Below are 19,993 nucleotides of genomic sequence, written 5' to 3' on the forward strand. Positions count from 1 at the left end.
GTAGAATGTTTATGATTCTAAAGTCATTTCGAATTTGACTAAAGTAAAAAAAGTATTATTATCAAATCCATGCTATTTATTATTTTTTCCGTACCATTGTTTTAGGCATATATAAAGAAATAAATTGAATTGGACATTTAGAATGTGACTAGCCAAGCATTATTCACTTTCGCAAGCGCATTTTCAGTAAAACCACGCAGTTTGTTATTATAATGACCAACTTCTCCTTAATGAAGTATGCAAGCATTTTTAATTTCTTTTTTAGGAACTAGATTAAGATGCTGCGTTTTTTTGCTACTCGTCATTATTTACTTTAATAATAATAAATAAAATAAATAAAACACGTTTTTTTAGTAAACAGTTTTTGAAACGTAAACATTTTTTAACGTAAACAAAGAACAGGAATAAATTTTGTTTTTTAGATTTATTAAATTTAAACTATTTTATAATTTTAATACAATATTAAGAGGCAATTATAAACACATTTGTTTTTAAATAAGGTTCATGAAGTTTTGATAACATAAATTTGAATAATTATATTTAAATCTAACTTAACAAATTGGTAACCCCCTGTCAATAATTTGTGATAACTAAGTTAATGCTTTGCGGTATTCGATTTATAATGGCGGATATTTTATACTTGAAATCTTTTCAAAAAGTTGCATCTATATTTGTCTCTAACTAAAGTTATAGGCAGTTTCCAAGTGGCACATAAAAATTTTTAAACTTCTTAAGTTATATGGAACAAATCTATACAAAAATTAGAATGTCCACTCAAAATGTTTAGTTTTCCTTTTTTATTTTTACATGAAGCGACCAAACTATTAGAGTAAAACCGGGTCAAACCGCACACTAATCAATAAAAATTAAATAACTTTTTTTTTCAGATTTTTTTTTTTTGATTAGATAGGTAATAAAAAACTACATAAGAATATATAAATTTACATTAAAAAAAAAAAAAAAATCAAATTATTGAAAATATTAAATGTAAAGAAAAAAAAAAGTGCAATTTTAGGCGACATTCTGATAAAACCGCACACTTGAGAAAACATTTAATTTTTTTTAAATTTTAACTCTTTTTTTTTATTATTAATTTTAACACAGCTTATTTTCAAGAAACTATATTTAAATTTTTACTTTTTATGGAACAAAAAAACTCAGTACTAACTACATATTTCTTTGATAAACATGTTTCTTTACACAACCATTCCCGACACACCGAATTTTCACATTGTAATATTTCTGTGTGAAATTGTACTCTATATTTTTTACATTTTGCAACTTTTAATTGTTTGGCTGCTGATACTTTTTTTTCATTATTGTTTTAGTTACTCTGCATCGTTACGCTCAGATATTTGAGTACTTGACATAAAAAGTCTACGCTTTGCTTTAAGATTAGCAACTTTCACGGCTTCCTTTGTGCTTTTTCTTCATCTTTTTGTTTAAGCAACTCGGTCACATTTTCTTCGGTAATACATTTTCCACCAAGTTCTGACATGATGCACTACTTTAATTTCTTAACATGCAATAGATTTTTAGCTAGAAAATATTGCTTCAACTCCATCTCAATACTGTTTTTGCAACGTTCAACGCATGCTTGATACCGGTCAAAACTCGAAGTTAGCGTAGTTTCTAAAGATGGTAATCAGTGTGCATGAAGATGGTAATCAGTGTGTATAAAGTGTGTATAAAGATGTGTGTATAAAGATGGTAATCAGTGTGTGTGTCTGAACAAGATGGTGTAGGTACTGCGGAGACTGCTAAAGTTGATGAAGGTGGATTCCAACGTTGTGATTGCTAATGCCTAATGATTTATGTTGCTTTTGTTAAATGGAAATAAGCCAGTGTACTGAAAACCAGTGATTACATGCCAGTGTTTAAAGTATTTACCACTCTCGTACAGCAGTTTAAGCAACGGTGAAAAATTTTGTTTGACTAAATTCTTACATTTTGAGTCTTTGTAATATTTTGTAAGAATTTTTTTCCAAGCTTGTTTGACATGACAACAGACACTTATATCCAACGGTTGTAGAACATGTGAAAAATACTTTGGTAGACAAATCAAGATTATATTGTATTTTTTACTCAGCAATACTGCTTCCAAAGCTAAGTGACTTGTATACACATCTAACACTAAAATATAAATACCACCAGTTTGCTCAGTTTTGGGTATAAATACTTCTTTCTGTCATTTAATTTTTTTTTTGTTATTTAGGTGCCCCAAGAAGACCTAATGGTCTTGTCATAGAGCACCGCGGAAGTGCATTTAACCAGGAAGTTCACGCCTTCTCCTTACCATGACGCAAGACTCCAAAGCTCTTTTCGAACATGGATCTCCTGCTTTTAAAGCAAGCGCTCTAACCAATACGCAGCGGCCGCACAATTTGATACTATCAATTATTGTGCGTATCGTGCTCTATTCAACTTGATTTTGAAATTGAATATTTGGTTCCAACTAGACCACCTCTTGCCCAGTCAGAACGAAAGTTTCTTCTGGCTTTGTATATCACAAATGGTGGTGCAAAATGCCCCATCAGCGTTCAGCTATTGTTCACAGTATAATAAATGTTTTCATTGTTGCCAGTAAGTTTAAATACACGTCCTGTTCCTTTTCGACACACTACGGTCGCTTTTCTTGATCACCTGAAAAACCTATTTCGCCGGAGCTCAATACGCGACCCAGATTTTATACCAGTCTGTTAATAATGCTTAGCAACGCATTCAAAATAACAATCATTTCTGGCGTACATGACGCGACTGTTTGATGATAAGTTGTCCGCTTTTTTTGTTAAAATTTTTTTGACCATCTCTTCATAAAGGCATAAAACCAGTCTTTACCAGGCTTGCGATTTTTTGAATAAGTGCAATTAAACTTCAAATTTAAGGTCACCATATTCGAAGAATTAAACTATTATTAAAGAACTAAGAATTAAACTTGAATTAAACTATAATTTTCGTCACCAAGTGATTGGAAAGCATACCGCATCATTCTTTCTGCTTCATTTGAGAGTACGTTGCTGTATCTGAGCCCTTGTTGTTATAATTGTTGTTACAATTGTTGAGACTGTACTGGCCATGTTTTAATGCAGCTTTTTCTCAGTGATGTATTATTTTCTTTCGTATCAGTTAATGCAACTAGTATATGATGATATACTAGCCGCATTAACAAAAAAATGCTTAAAATGGTTTTATGTTGTTTATATATATATATATATATATATATATATATATATATATATATATATATATATATATATATATATATATATATGTAAATTATGTTAGTGTATTTTACAAATAGAGTGCCCAATGTTCTTAAAGAACAGAGCAATAATAAATTAGTAAAAAACACCTATCTAACTTTTATCTTCTACTTGAAGTTTCACCATTGCTGGGTCATCATGTAACTCTTCCTGATGATCCAGCAATCATGAAATTTCAAGTAGAAGATGAAGGCCGTGAGTGTTTTTACTAATTTATATATATATATATATATATATATATATATATATATATATATATATATATATATATATATATATATATAATGATTTTAATAAAAAAGGCAGCATATAACTATTTTTATAACTATTTTATATAAATTAATATATATATTTAAAGAAATATATTTAAATTGTTCACTAAAAGTTAAAGAAACTAAGCTAATTAATTCAAGTAGTTATGCAACGATGCTAAAGAATGGAAGATAGACCCTAATGAAATTCAAGTTTCATTTGATGTAGTTAATTTATATCCCATCTGTACCAATCAAATGCAATACCAGTTAATGTTAGCATATTGAACCGTTATTTAAAGGATTTAAAAGCTAAGAGACTAATTAACTGTTTTAGATATACACTTGCTTAGTGAAGTTAATTTAACTTCACCGCTACTTTTTATACGAAGATAAAATCCGAGTTTTACCTAATTCAGGTCCAATTGGTATATCGTTGATAGTCATAGTTGAAGCATTTTGAAAAAATATAGAAAAAGAACCCTTAATATAGCCTTTTGTTAATTCGTTCCAACCAATAACTTACAAATGATATGTAGACGATACGCATGCTCTCTTCAATTCGAAAGAAAAACATGAACTGTTTCTTAAAACTTTAAATGAACAAGACCCCACCATAAAATATACTGTAACTTTGAAAACGGAAGAAAACAGCTCAACCTTTTAGATATTTCTATTACAAATACAATGAACGGATTTTATGAATTTTAAATACACCGTAAAGATGCGATAAACAATGTTCAAATAAAACCAAATTCTAACATCATCCCAAGCATAATCACTGGCGTCTTTAAAAACCATTTTTATGTGGAACAAAAAAATCTGCTCAAAAACACCCCTCACAAGAAATTGATTTCCTCATAGATACATTTTTAGAACGACTATAACAAACATAATCTTATTAAAATATCCAAAAACTATTTAGACCGCGTTTCAAAAAATACTACCTAACTAAACAATTAGATAAGCAATTTGTTAAACTACCTTGGATACTTATTACTGACACTAAATTCCAAGAGAGTTTAGAAAACGAAACATGAGAGTTATATTTACTTCACCTCCCAATTTAAGTAACATACTATGCAACGACGAAACAAAACTACTACCGAACCGAATCCGGGTGTTTACGAACTTAAATGCTCATACGGAAGTATGTATGTATATACATTGGTGAGGCCAAAAAATCATTCCAGAAGTGCGGAATATCAAAGAGCTGAATCCTAAAACCTTGGCAGTCATTCAAGAATACAGCATAAGAAAAAGTTAGAGTATCCCTGGAGATAAATGAAGCAGAAAATTCGACACGAGATAGGTATTGGGCAAACTGTTCTAAATAGAGATCACAGGAATAATGTGAAAACAAAAATTTGGGGACCAATTTTGACAAAAATTTAACTAACGTCACTATTATATTATTTGATTGGTTTTTATATTATACGCTTTTTAATGTCTTCTTTTTAAAACGGTTAGTTTTATGTTATTTTGTAACGTTTTTTTCATTACCTAATGACACAGACCACAATAAGTCAGCGAAATATTGTTAATACATTATTATATCAAAATATATTTAAAAAATAGTCATACACTGGCTTTTTTTATTAAAATGGTAACTGTTCTAAACATATCGTATAACAAGAAATTACTTTAAAGATATATATATATATATATATATATATATATATATAAATAATAGCATATATATATATATATATATATATATATATATATATATATATATATATATATATATATATATATATATATATAAATATAAATATAAAGGGACACTTTACTTTTTAAGTAATTTTAAAGTATAAACTACTTTAATGAATAAATACATATCTCGAAGTTATTTTTTTATTGTTTTTATTGTTAGAGATTTATTTAGAATATAAAACAACACAATCACATATTCATAGCTATTTATTTTTTTATTAAAAGTTTTAAGATAACAAATAAGGTAATAATCTTAATATTTTGTAATGACACCCTTTGCTACAATAACAGCTTTTAGGCGCCGGGACATGCTTTCTATGAAGACTATTGCATTGTGTTGGAGACTGGGGTTGTATGCCACTCTTCTTCTTGTTAGTGATAATTTCTTTGGCAACTTCCCGTTTTGTGAACTCCCATAGATTTTCTATGGGTTAATATTAGGTCACTTGGCCATGGCGAAAAGTGCGCCACTTTTTTTTTCAGTTGCGAATGCTGTAACACTTCTAGCTTTATGACACGGTGCTGAGTCATGCATGAACATGTATGCTCATGCATGACTCAGCACCGTGACATAAAACTAGAAGTGTTACAGAAAGACAGCTTTTGGCTGAGATGATAGACCACACCATTACACTCACGGTATGTTTAACTTTTTACAAAAGCAGTCCTGATAGAATTTTTCTGCCTGGCGGTCTCGTCGAACAAATGAGCTTTTGTCCATCAAAATTTGAATGTTGATTAGTCCGAGAAGCAGACCTGTAAAACATTTCAAAGATATTTTAAATTATTAACCTTAAATTTTTCGGGTTTCTTACAATATTATAAATTATATTTACTCTACTTCAGTCTTCAATAGTCATATGCTGGTATTTTCTAGCCGATTCCAGTGGCTATTTTTTTCATGGCTTCGGATGTAAACGTGGTTTTTGAGTTGACGACGAACCATTAAATTCTCTTTTCAGTCAACCTTCTCTGAACGGTCCTTTTGGAGACATTAATTCCTTCATTGTTCATCATTGTAGCTAGTTGAGGCCGCGCTTTTTTTCTGTTTTTAAGACCAATGTCTCTAATTTTACGGTCACAACGTGGAGTAGTGATCCTTTTTCTTGCCACTTTTGTCAACACGGTTTCGGTTCTAGAGACACATTTTATCAATTTTTCTTTTCATTTGGCTACTGACTTTGAAACACTTGCTATTGCTGCTATCTCTCTCTGAGAATGTAGAATGAAGAAGTAAGGTTTTACTTCCTCTTTTTCTTGGGGTTAAGTCTGTAGTTGCCCATACTAAAACAATTAGAAAGGTGACAATAGTTACAAGTCAGGATTTATGTATTTAAAATTAGCAACAATAATAAATTATTAACTATAACTAATTGAACTACTAACCAATACTTAGGTTTCAATATTTCTGAACTCAAAAACTTTTACAAAAAATTGTTCCAAAAATAAATAATTTTAATCAATTTTGAACTTACTCCAACCACACTTTTCAACATTTGTCAACTAATTGAGTAAAGACCTAACTTTTTAACAGATAAGGTGACTAACACGTGCAACAGTTTAAAACAATTATAGTTATATTAGTAACTAAAATACACAAAATTTTTTACTTAAAAACAATTTTATTTATTTGCAAAAACCACTTAAACTTTAAAATTACTTAAAAAGTAAAGTGTCCCTAATAATGTATATATGTACAAAACTTACGCAATGGGAAGCAATAATTTTATTGTTCATTCAGTCGGCAAACTTGACCCTTATTGACTAGTTAGTTGGCAAATGTAGACCCTTTCGACAAGTTAGTCGATAAATTTAAACAGTCAGTCAGAAAATGTCGATAAGGCAGTCGGGAAATTTTAAAAAACGAGGATTTTTTTTTTATTTTTTTATTTTAGTGGGCAAAGTTGTAATGGTACCCCCTAGTGACACCTACTCACGCCGGGCCTGTATATATATATATATATATATATATATATATATATATACAAAAATACAAATTGTAGTACAAAAACACAAAACTTTAAGTTCACAATTAATAGAGACTATTGAGATGGAATTTTTTTTCTGAAAAATGCTACGTGATGAGTATACGTTAAAAACTCCGTTGTCAAAAAATTTCTTTCATAAATTTACTGAAGTTTTAAATCGAACGCTTATAAAAGTTTTGTTTTTAAATGATAGATTGCTTGCCCATACCAAACCTTCAGTCGATGTAGCGGCACTTCTTGTAGCAGCAGGCTATAAGATAGTCGATGAAGCAGCACGCACCATGTTTTACACCAAAAAACCATCACTTGCATGTTTTATCTATTTGTCAGTCAATGTAGCAACACATGCTCTCGCACGTTAAAAAACATAATAAAAGAATGAAAAAATCAAAACACTATTAATTAAAAAAACTTTCCAGTCATTATTGTTGCGCTTTTTTAAAAAACGATAAAAACCAAAATGTACTTCCGCGTTATTTTAATTGTTTTAACTAAACGACATTAAAATGCATTTTAATGTCGTTTAGTTAAAACAATTAAAATAATGCGGAAGTACCGTTGCTTTATCGTTTTTTTAAAAAGCGACATGTCACTTAAGTTGATGTCAATTGTTAAAAAAAAAAAGTTAGCCCCTTGTCAGTTATTAAATTAATGGTAAAAAAAGTCTTCTTCAACACATTTTTTAACAATCAAGCGACATTTTAAATCCAATAACTGTGTTTTAAATAATTAAACAGTTTAACGTTAATTTTATTGTGCATCTATTTACAGTTAATAAAGTATCAGTTAAAAATTAAAAACTTTGTTATATCTACTTTTCATTTGTGTGGAGAAAAGGTATTTATGATATTTTTTTTACACAAACTTATAGCCTTTTCTGTTTCATTTTCTAGAAAAACAAAAATCATCTCATCGCAAAGTAATTATCTGCATTTTTATTATTAAAGGTTATATGGCCCCCAAAAAATAAGCATTTAAAAAGCACCTAAAAAATATTTAGTTGATAGTTTCGCAGTATATTCTGAAAGAAATAGAGTGTAGAAATGGACATAAACCTTTTGTATTTATTAACAATGAAGAAGTATACCAAATGTTGTAAAACCTATGAATCTATTTCGGCTTCAACACAACTCCCAATAATATAAAAATCTTGTTAAAATAGCTTAAAAATAGTGTGATTTTTTAAAAGAAACAGTAAACATTTTTCTGCCAATTGGTAAGCTGTTGCATCTCGGAATTATTTAAAACGGTAACGAGAAATCAGTTAAAATTAAAACGAGAAAAATAACTGTAACAGGAAAAATTTTAGTGTTGAAAAACCAGACGAAACGAGACTTTTTAAGTTGCAAGAAATTCCGAAAAAAAAAAGCAAAAATGAAATAGATTTATTCTCAAACTTTCTGTGAATTTTTCAAAATTTTCATAAAATTTGACTTTCGATTTATCTTTCGATTCTTGTAAACTTTATTTTATTAAAAAATCAACAATTTATTATGCTTTTTATGCTTCACCTTTTCAAGATGTAATTGAGAACTTGAAAGTTGTAATTAAGAAACCTAAGATGTTTTGAGAACTTAAAAGTTGTAATTAAGAAACCTAAGGTGTAATTGAAAACTTAAAAATTGTAATTAAGAAATCTAAGGTGTAATTGAGAACTTGAAAGTTGTAGTTAAGAAACCTAAGATGTAATTGAGAACTTGAAAGATATAATAACAATAAAATATAAAAAAGTCATGAAAAAGGCATTTGAAGTTTAGGCGGTAACTGAAAAAATCCAATTGGGTCTCAATTAAAACTTTCTTTTATTTTTGTTTTGTAAAAAATTTAATTGAGAACGTTTTTAACGTTTATTTTTATTTTGGACCACATAGCTTCTACTAGTTTTAACATTGGACTGTAGGGTCCTAATCGTAACAACTGAGCCGGTGAATTTTCTGAACGATCTTTTAATTCCATTACTATAATACTGTATTTGTCAGGTGTATACAAATAATGTATTCTTATTTACATATTACGATTTCTTAATTACAACTTTTTGTTTTTTCAAATTACGTATTGCAATTTCTTATTTACATGTCGGGTTTCTCATTAGCCGTTTAAAATTTTTTAATTACATGTTGTGTTTCTTAATTACATATTGCGACTTTCTAAATTACATGTTGCTATTTCTCAATTACATCTTACTTTTCTTAATTTCAACTTTGAAGTTCACAATTACATCCTACTTTTCTTAATTACAACTTTCAAGTTTCTCAATTACATCTTACTTTTCTTTATTACAACTTTGGAGCCTCAATTACATCTTACTTTTCTTAATTACAACTTTCAAGTTCTCAATTACATCCTCTTTTCTTAATTACAACTTTCAAGTTCTCAATTACATCCTACTTTCTTAATTTCAACTTTCAAGTTCTCAATTACATCTTACTTTCTTAATTACAACTTTCAAGTTCTCAATTACATACTTTCTTTTTCTTAATTTCAACTTTCAAGTTCTCCATTACATCCTACTTTTCTTAATTACAACTTTCGAGTCTCAATTACATCTTACTTTTCTTAATTACAACTTTCAAGTTCTCAATTACATCTTACTTTTCTTAATTACAACTTTCAAGTTCTTAATTACATCCTACTTTTCTTAATTACAACTTTCAAGTTCTCAATTACATCTTACTTTTCTTAATTACAACTTTCAAGTTCTCAATTACATATTACTTTTCTTAATTTCATTTTTCAAGTTCTCAATTACATCCTACTTTTCTTAATTACAACTTTCAAGTTCTCAATTACATCCTACTTTCTTAATTACAACTTTCAAGTTCTCAATTACATCTTACTTTTCTTAATTACAACTTGCAAGTTCTCAATATCTTACTTTTCTTAATTACAACTTTCAAGTTCTCAATTACATCTTACTTTTCTTAATTACAACTTTCAAGTTCTCAATTACATCTTACTTTTCTTAATTACAACTTTCGAGCTCTCAATTTACATCTTACTTTTCTTAATTACAACTTTCAAGTTCTCAATTTACATCTTACTTTTCTTAATTACAATTTTCAAGTTCTCAAATTACATCCTACTTTCTTAATTACAACTTTCAAGTTCTCATTTTTTACTTTCTTAATTACAACTTTCAAGTTCTTAATTACATCCTACTTTTCTTGATTACAACTTTCAAGTTCTCAATTACATCCTACTTTTCTTAATTACAATTTTCAAGTTCTCAATTACATCTTACTTTTCTTAATTTCAACTTTCAAGTTCTCAATTACATCTTACTTTTCTTAATTACAACTTTCAAGTTCTCAATTACATCCTACTTTTCTTAATTACAACTTTTCAAGTTCTCAATTACATCTTACTTTTCTTAATTACAACTTTCAGTTTCTCAATTACATCCTCTTTTTCTTAATTACAACTTTCAGATTTCTCAATTACATCCTACTTTTCTTAATTACAACTTTCAAGTTCTCGATTACATCTTACTTTTCTTAATTACAACTTTCAAGCTCTTAATTACATCTTTTTTTTCTTAATTTCAACTTTCAAGTTCTCAATTACATCCTACTTTTCTTAATTACAACTTTCAAGTACTCAATTACATCTTACTTTTCTTAATTACAACTTTCAAGTTCTCAATGACATCTTACTTTTCTTAATTACAACTTTCAAGTTCTTAATTACATCCTACTTTTCTTAATTACAACTTTGAATTTCTCGATTACATCTTACTTTTCTTGAATTTGAAGACTTCAAGTTCTTAATTACATCTTACTTTTCTTAATTACAACTTTCAAGTTCTCAATTACATCTTACTTTTCTTAATTACAACTTTCAAGTTCATTTACATCTTACTTTTCTTAATTTCAACTTTCAAGTTCTCAATTACATCTTACTTTTCTTAATTACAACTTTCAAGTTCTCAATTACATCCTACTTTTCTTAATTACAACTTTCAAGTTTTCAATTACATCTTGATAAGGTGTAGTATTAGATAACACTATAAGAAGTTAGAATTATGAAATTTCATATTTACTTTGTAACATTAAAATGGACCTAATCAGCATCAGTACCCGTTGCACCTATTATTAGATGATCCCTAGGAAGGTTGGATCTCAGACGTCTTTTTTGGATTTTAACCTGTTTTAAAAACAAAAAAAATTAATGTCACTTTTTTAATATGACAGTTACTTGAATGTTCCTGTTAAAAAAAGTATTCGGACCACTCAACGTAAAATAAACTATCGTAATGAGAAATTACGAATAGTTTAGTTACTATATTGTCTCACTATCGCTCTTGCACTCCAAATTTAATGAAAGTTTTTCATTAAATTTGATACAGCAAATGAATTGGAAGAATTTTTTTAATAAAATCTCGTTTTGTCTCAAAATGAAGCGAGATTAGATTTTTTTATCGTTATAACAAGATGAGAACAGTAATTAAAAAGTAAGCGAAATCTGTTCCGAAACGATAAATTTGATAAAATTGAAAATTTGTGTAATTTAATTGAGGAAACTTCAAATACATTTAGTATAATTTGCTTAACTGAAACGTGGTGTAAACTGGATGACGCTAAATCTAATTTAAATCCCCATATTCGAGGTTTTAATATAAACCACTGACACATAAAGCAAATAAACGCGGAGGTGGTGTACTTTTTTATATAACGGAAAATTTGAGGTTTTTTATTAGGCCTGAGATGAGTATTTCTGATGGCAATAAAGAAATTTTAACAATTGAACTTTTAACCAATAGTTCTAAAAACATACTTATAACTACTGTATGACCACCATCTGGCCATATTGAAAGTTTTGAATGCATTTTTGTGTAATGATATTAAAAAAAAAAAATAGTTTTAAGGAAAATAAACTAAATTATATAATTGGTGACGTAAATTTAAATTGTGTTGAATATCACGTTAATAACAACATTAAAAAATTTTACGATGACTTATTCGAACACGGAGCAATTCCACTAATTAACAAACCTACTAGAGTAACCTCAACTTCAGCTACCTTAATTGACAACATTATAACAACCAATATGTTTAAATAGAACTCTTAAAAAAGGTATAATAAAAAGTGACGTTTCTGACCACTTCCCCTATTTTTTTTCTCTATTAATATTGACAACAAATTAATACGACGACGTCAAAAAAAAAGTCATTATCAAACGTTTTTTTCACCAATGCAAATCTAGCATCGTTTAAGGATCAATTATCTTTAATAAATTGGAACCATATTAACAGTTCATTTTAAGCTAATGAAGTATACGATACATTCTTTCAAACTTTCTATGAAATATATGATGCAAATTTTTCAAAACGTGATGAAGTTGTTCTGACCAATAAAAGTTTAAAGTCACCATGGGTCAATAAAGATCTTAGGAAATCCTCAAAAATAAAGCAAAAACTGTATATAAAGTACTTAAAAAAACCAACACCAGAAAATAAAGTTATTTATAAAAATTACGCTAAAATGTTTTTTGCAAAGAAAACGATTTAAAAAACGATATTACTATGATTTACTAGAAAAATATAAACATAATTCAAAATGCACATTGACAAATTATAATTCGAATTACTGGAAATAGTAAATTAAAATTATGTTCTGTGCCTAATTTTGATGGCGTATTTTAATATGAACCCAAACAAAATAGCAAGAAAATTAAATAAATATTTCGTGTCTGTTGGCCCTAATTTAGCCAAAAATATTACAAATATGATTAATCCAATGAAGTGAACATGTTTCCATTAATCTCTAATTTAGATAAATTTGAATTCTGTTTCTTCAGAAAATTAAAAGTGCTTTTAAAATGCTTAAAACTAATAATAAAGCAGTTGGTCCTGATGATATTAATTGTAATATAGTCATAGATTCACGAGATACCATAAAACGTATTCTTTTTAAAGTTTTTAAATGTTCTATAAATCAAGGAATTTTCCCCGATCAATTGAAAATAGCCAAAATAAAGCCTATATTTAAAGGAGGTGAACCGTCAAATGTCAGTAGGGGAGAGTGGGGTAATGGCGAACGCGGGGTAACTCCGAACATGGTCAAAACAGCATTGTAAAAAAATAAATTCGACAATTTTTTTTTACCTGCTGAGCTAAAGGATGCTATACTAGTTCCAGTAGTGTAATGAAGCTGGAATGTGTGAAGATAATTTGATTTTAAATTTTTCTGATAATTTTATGCAACTTTTTTCTTGAGTAACACTCTGTTGTAGCTTCTTTGGAAATAAAGTCACTCCTTTTTTTTGTTTTTGTTGCATAATATAGTTTTTAGACTTAGTTATTACAATTAGCTTTTTTTACTCACTATTACACAACAGTGCTTGTGATTGCCCCCCAATGTGTTCGGAATTACCCCACGTAGGCAGGGTAATTCCGAACACCAATGGCTTTTATTTCTGGCATAAATTTTTATTTTATAATAAGATTTTTTTTAAAATTTTTTTAGGGTTTGTAACTAGTAGTTAAACTAATTGATAAGCAATAAATATGATCAATTTTGTATAACTGGTGTCTTTAATTCGCGTTCCCGTGTTCGCGACATCCCACTCTCCCCTAATTACCGACCAATATCTATACCTCTCTGTTTTTTTCAAAAATTTTAGAAAGAATTCTGTTTAACCAAATACTAATCATGTTGCTGTTAATAATATACTTTACAAAAATAGATACGGTAACTCTTCTGAACATGCAATAATTCATCTTCCTCGTTAGTATAACTGATTCATTCGAAAAGTCCAGAAACTACTTTAGGCGTCTTTATAGACCTATCTAAGGCTTTCGACACAATTGACCATGAAATACTGTTTAAAAAACTTGAGCATTATGGTATCACCGGTAATGCGTTAAAACTACTAAAAAGCTATCTAAAACATCGCAAACAATTTGTCCTATGTCAAACAGATCTGTTCCACAAGATTATCTAATATAACCTGTGGTGGGATCTGTATTAGGGCCCTTATTATTTCTGATTTATGTTAACGATCTCCATGAAGTCTCAAAATTAACAACTATAATGTTTGCTGATGATACAAACCTATTCCTATCTAATAATAACATCAAAAATAAACATTTTTATGATATGAACATTGAACTATCAAAAATATCAGACTGGTTCAAGTCAAATAAACTTTCACTCAAGAGATAAAACTAAATCGATTTTCTTTCATCCACAATTTAAAAAACATTTTTATTTCAAGTAATATGCCTCTTCTTCATATTGATAATATTCAAATAAAAAGAGTAATTTTCACAAATTTCTTCCGTATCATTGAAGATGAAAATCTATCATGGAAGAATCACATCGGACATTTATGCAACAAAATTGCAAAAAGCATCGGAGTTTTATATAAAGCAAGAAGCGTTTTAAACAAACATTCATTAACTCAACTATATTACTCTTTTATACACTGTCATATTAATTATGCCAATATTGCATGGGGTAGTACCCATAAAAGTAAATTAAAGCCACTTTATTGTCAGCAAAGCATATTGCACGTCTTATAAATTTCAAAAATTGTTTTACTCACTCAAGGCCACTCTTATTTAACATGAATGTTTTTAATATATATCAAGTAAATGTTTATAATGTTCTTTGTTTTATGTTTAAATGTAAAACCAACTCATCTCCAGCTTCTTTTTTTGATTTATATTCTTTAAAAGAAAAAAATAAATATTCTTTAAGAAATGATAATTTTATTAAACAACCAAAATTTCAAACAAACTTTGGCAGTTTTTTACCGTATTTTCGTGGAGCTTTTGTATGGAACCAAATAATTTTAAAAAATTTTGATTTTTCTCATGAATGGAATTATTATATGTTCAAAAGAAAACTAAAAAAAGTAATTTTCTCAATTGAAAATATATTTATATACTTTTAATTGTACCCAGTTTCGTCATCATTCATTTATATTTTACTTTTATACAATATTGATTTAAAGTTTATGTGAGAAACTATATTTAAACACCATTATTTGAATTTTGTTAAAAGTTGCACAGACATTAATTGTACAGTAGTCATTTATTATTTACTTGTTTACTTTAATTTTTATTTTAATTCGTAATATTTGTAAATAATTTGTATCACGAAAAGTTTAAAATTTGTATTTATTTATTTTAAAATTTGTATTTATTTATTTTATTTATATTTACTAAGTTCAAAGTTCTTCAACAGCGGTTCTCGGTGACAAGACCTGTATGGTCTTCTTTGAGTATCCGCGTTCTTTATCTTTGTTCTTTATTTTTATTTATTTATTTTTAACGATTTCTTTGCATGTAATTTTTCTTATTGATATGTTTGTAAATATTGTGTTAAATATTGTAATAAAGAACAAAAAAAAAAAAAAGATATCTCGTTAAAATTTACCGTTTAGTTCCGAGATGCAACAGCTAACCAATTGTAATAAGTTGTTAACCTCTGACAAACAGCTGATGATTATGAAAACTAAATATGTACGGAAGTGGATTTTATGGCTTCAGATTAATCAGATTTTTAATCGATCTCCATTGAGGATTGTTGTAGTTAAATCACCTCAAATATATCCAACACAATGTCTGAAAGAGTTGTAGTAAATCTTACCATAAACTAAATTTGTGAAACCTGGAGCAAAAATCTGAATAAGCCAAACTGTATTTGCACCATCTTGACACATTCACCATTTCATGTTGTTCAGCATTGAAATCCCCAGAATTTGAAAGTTGTGAGTTATTTGGTAATGATTGTATGGCAGACAAAATCGTTTTGGCTATGGAAAAAATGAGGTTTAAAGACAATTAAGGTGACCCAAAAGGATTTGTTAGTTTTTTAAACACTAACAGACTACCACAACGTATCATTCCAAGCGATTGTGGCAATTGTCTTTACATACCTTTGGGATCGTCCTTAAATTACGCAACGGAGAGTTTTCAGAAAAAAAGAAGTAGGAGATAATAAGCTCTTTTATGCGGCAATTTTCAATAAACTTAATGGGCTATTTTAAATTTTTTTTTAATCAGGACTCTGCAAGGAAAAGCTTTCGATTTTTTTTTGTTTTGTTTATTGTGAAAGTATGCGTTACGTAATTTATGGACGGCCCTTTATTTTGATTTGCAAATTAAGTGCCGTAATTAGATGTCGTAAATAGTGTGACTTGCAAAAAGAGATCTGCATATTGTGTGACATGAAACTTTTTGATAATTTATTTTGATGCTCTGGCTTACGTTCTTGTCGTGTCTATCGTTAACAATGATTATTATTAGGTTTCATTATTGAAATTTAAATTTTAATCATTTACTAAAAGCCAAGGCAAATTAATTACAATTTTTTTTTCAAAAAAATATCTAATTTTTTATTTTAGATTAAAGGGGGAGGGGGTTACAAAGCTCCCTTTACTAAAATTATCGATACCTGATTTCATCTTGTAATTCGGTAAAAAATTAATACTCATTTCTCTTATTTTGAATAATATCAATTTAAAGTTATTAAAATCACATTTAAAACTTTTATTAACTTTTTTTTAAGTCGGAAAGGCAGGAGGAAGGATGAGGGGGAGGGAGGAGATGGACACACGCCCCTCACCCTAAGTCAATGTATATATCTCTAGTATATGTTGTAAAGTAGCGAAGATAATTTTTGTATTTTATATTAGATTTATTTGTTTTAATACGGATAAAAATATTTATATTAATTAGTCATTTTTAATGATTTTTAATAGGTTGTGTTAAACCATCACATCACCATCCACCTATAGCTCAAAAATACACTTCTCATAATTGGTCTGGAAGTCAAGTTATAGCAGTTTTTTGTATATGGAAAATTACAAAATTCATTGAAACATTTTATTTTAATAAAATGAATTTTTGTTGCTTAAACTATTTAAAATTTACAGCCCATATATATATATATATATATATATATATATATATATATATATATATATATATATATATATATATATATAAATTTATTATTGCTCTGTTTTTTTTAGAACATTGAGCACTCTGTTTGTAGAATACACTAACATAATTTATATATATACATTATATATATACAGGGCGATTTAATCAAAAGTATAAACTTTAAATTAACATAATTAATTTTTTGATTGCAAATACATTACATGCGATAGTACATTTTAAAGCTCATTAAAAAGGAAATTTAATGTTAATAATTTCAAAAAAATTTAAATAACAGGATAGCCATAACCATAAAATTGGTCGAGTTGAAGAGCGTAAGTCTGGTTCAGAGAGCTTATAGAAGTAAATTTAAGAACAGACCATGTTTAACGGCAACAGCTATCACAAAATTATCTAAAAAATTTGATACAACCGGAACAATACTTGATTTGCCACCAAAACCGAGGAATGAGCGAGACATTCGAATTAATGCCAGAAATAATCTGAAAGTACTCTTCTTCGAAGATCCTACATCGTCGATCAGAAAAGCCTCAGTTGATGTTGAAATTTCATACAGCCTTTGCCGTGATATTCTTCTCAAAGATTTACAACTCAAACCGTATAAATACCAAAGTGCTCATCAACTATTGCCACTTGATTATGAAAAAAGGGTCATTTTTGCTCAATAGTGGCTGGACTTGGAAAAAGATGTTCACAAATGGTTGATCACTACAGATGAAGCCTATTTTCACCTTACTGAGTCGATCAACAAGCAAAATAACAGAATGTGGCTGAATGAGAGACCTGAGGATTGGATAGAGAAACCGTTGCGCGATGCGAAAGTTTTGGTTTGGTGTGGCATTTCCTGCCAAAAAATCTACGGACCCTACTTTTTCGAAGGAACGGTAAATCAGCAAAATTACCTGAATATGCTTAAAATTTTTTTCTGGCCTAAGCACTATAGAGTTGAGAGTCACAAAAAATACTACTTTCAACAAGATGGGGCTACTCCGCATACGGCTAATATGGTTCAAGAGTGGTTACAGAGTAAATTTGGGGAGAAATTCATTACCAAGCAACAATAGCCTCCACGATCAATCCATGTGATTATTTCCTATGGGGTTATCTTAAGTCTAAAGTTTATAAGCCATTACCGAAGACTTTGGATGATTTAAAAGAGAACATCGCGAGAAAAATCCAAAAAATAAACACTTCGGCTATGGAATCAACGTTTTTAAATTTTACAAAAAGATGTAATTTATTAATTGAAAAAAATGGAGGTTATATTAATAAAAAATAAAAAATAAATTCTTATCACTCAATTTCCTTTTAATTTATCTTTAAAATGGTGTATCGGACTTAATAATCCGATTTGATCTACAATTTTTATTTAATTTTAAAGTTTATACTTTTGATTAAATCACCCTGTATATATATATATATATATATATATATATATATATATATATATATATATATATATATATATATATATATATATATATATATATGTATATATATATATATATATATATATATATATATATATATATATATATACATATATATATATATATATATATATATATATATATATATATATATAAACACACACACTCACACACACATATATATATATTATATGTGTCTGTATGCCTGTACATATATATATATATATATATATATATATATATATATATATATATATATATATATATATATATATATATATATATATATATATATATATATATATATATATGTATATATATATATATATATATATATATATATGTATATATATATATATATATATATATATATATATATATATATATATATATATATATATATGTATATATATATATATATATATGTATATATATATATATATATATATATATATATATATATATATATATATATATATATATATATATATACAGACATGTCTGTGCAAATAAAAGCATAGCATCACGTCTCATTTTGTTTATTACAAATATTATTCCATTCTGCGTTAACATTACTGTTTTTCGTGCTATCAAAAAACCTTTTAAACAAAATCGCAAAATATTACCGAATTCTCGACTCTTAGGTGTTCGTCATTAAAAGTAATGACAAATTATCAGATTATCTGGCTGACCATCTAAAAAAAGTTATGGATCAGTGATAAAATACAATATCGATACTTTTTAGGCTGTAAATTACTAGAAAAGCTTGATAGTTTTACCCATTACTTTTTTAAATATGTTTTTTTTTTGTTAAAAGACAGTATATGTCAACCATCACATTGTCGTTAATAGATTTTTTTTCATTTGGGACAACTTTTTCTAGGTATTATTCAGTTCAACCAGCAGTTTTTGAAAAACAGTTTGTTTTAAATGAAATATGTAGAAGTACGCTTCATAATTTTTTTAGAGTACGCTTCATGACTTTTTTTCTTTTCCCCATGGATCCAAACTTCGTTTTTGACCAAATTTTTGAAAATCTACCATTCTACTGACAGAATATTCTAAATCTGGAGGTCTCCACCCTATACACCACTACGTCGGTACAGGCCTGCGCATAAACGTTTTTATGAAAATAAAAACAAAAAAATATATATATACTCATTAAATTTTAATACAGTTATGTTTAATTCTTTTCAACATATTAAGTTTGATTTCGAGTGCCAACGTAAAGATAAATCAAAAGTAAAATAATAATAAAAAGAACTGCAAAAATTGCACAATCATCAGTTTCTATAAAAAAGATCCTTTGTTTCTTGATATTTCTTTATACATATATAAAGGGTCATTTAGAAAAACAGTTTTTTCTAAATAACCCTTTAGAACCCCCTCCCCCCGTATTGTCAATCGTGCCTATAAGAAGAATAAATTTGGTAA

This window comes from Hydra vulgaris, chromosome 12, assembly GCF_038396675.1.
Source record: "Hydra vulgaris chromosome 12, alternate assembly HydraT2T_AEP".
In the NCBI taxonomy this organism is placed as follows: domain Eukaryota; kingdom Metazoa; phylum Cnidaria; class Hydrozoa; order Anthoathecata; family Hydridae; genus Hydra; species Hydra vulgaris.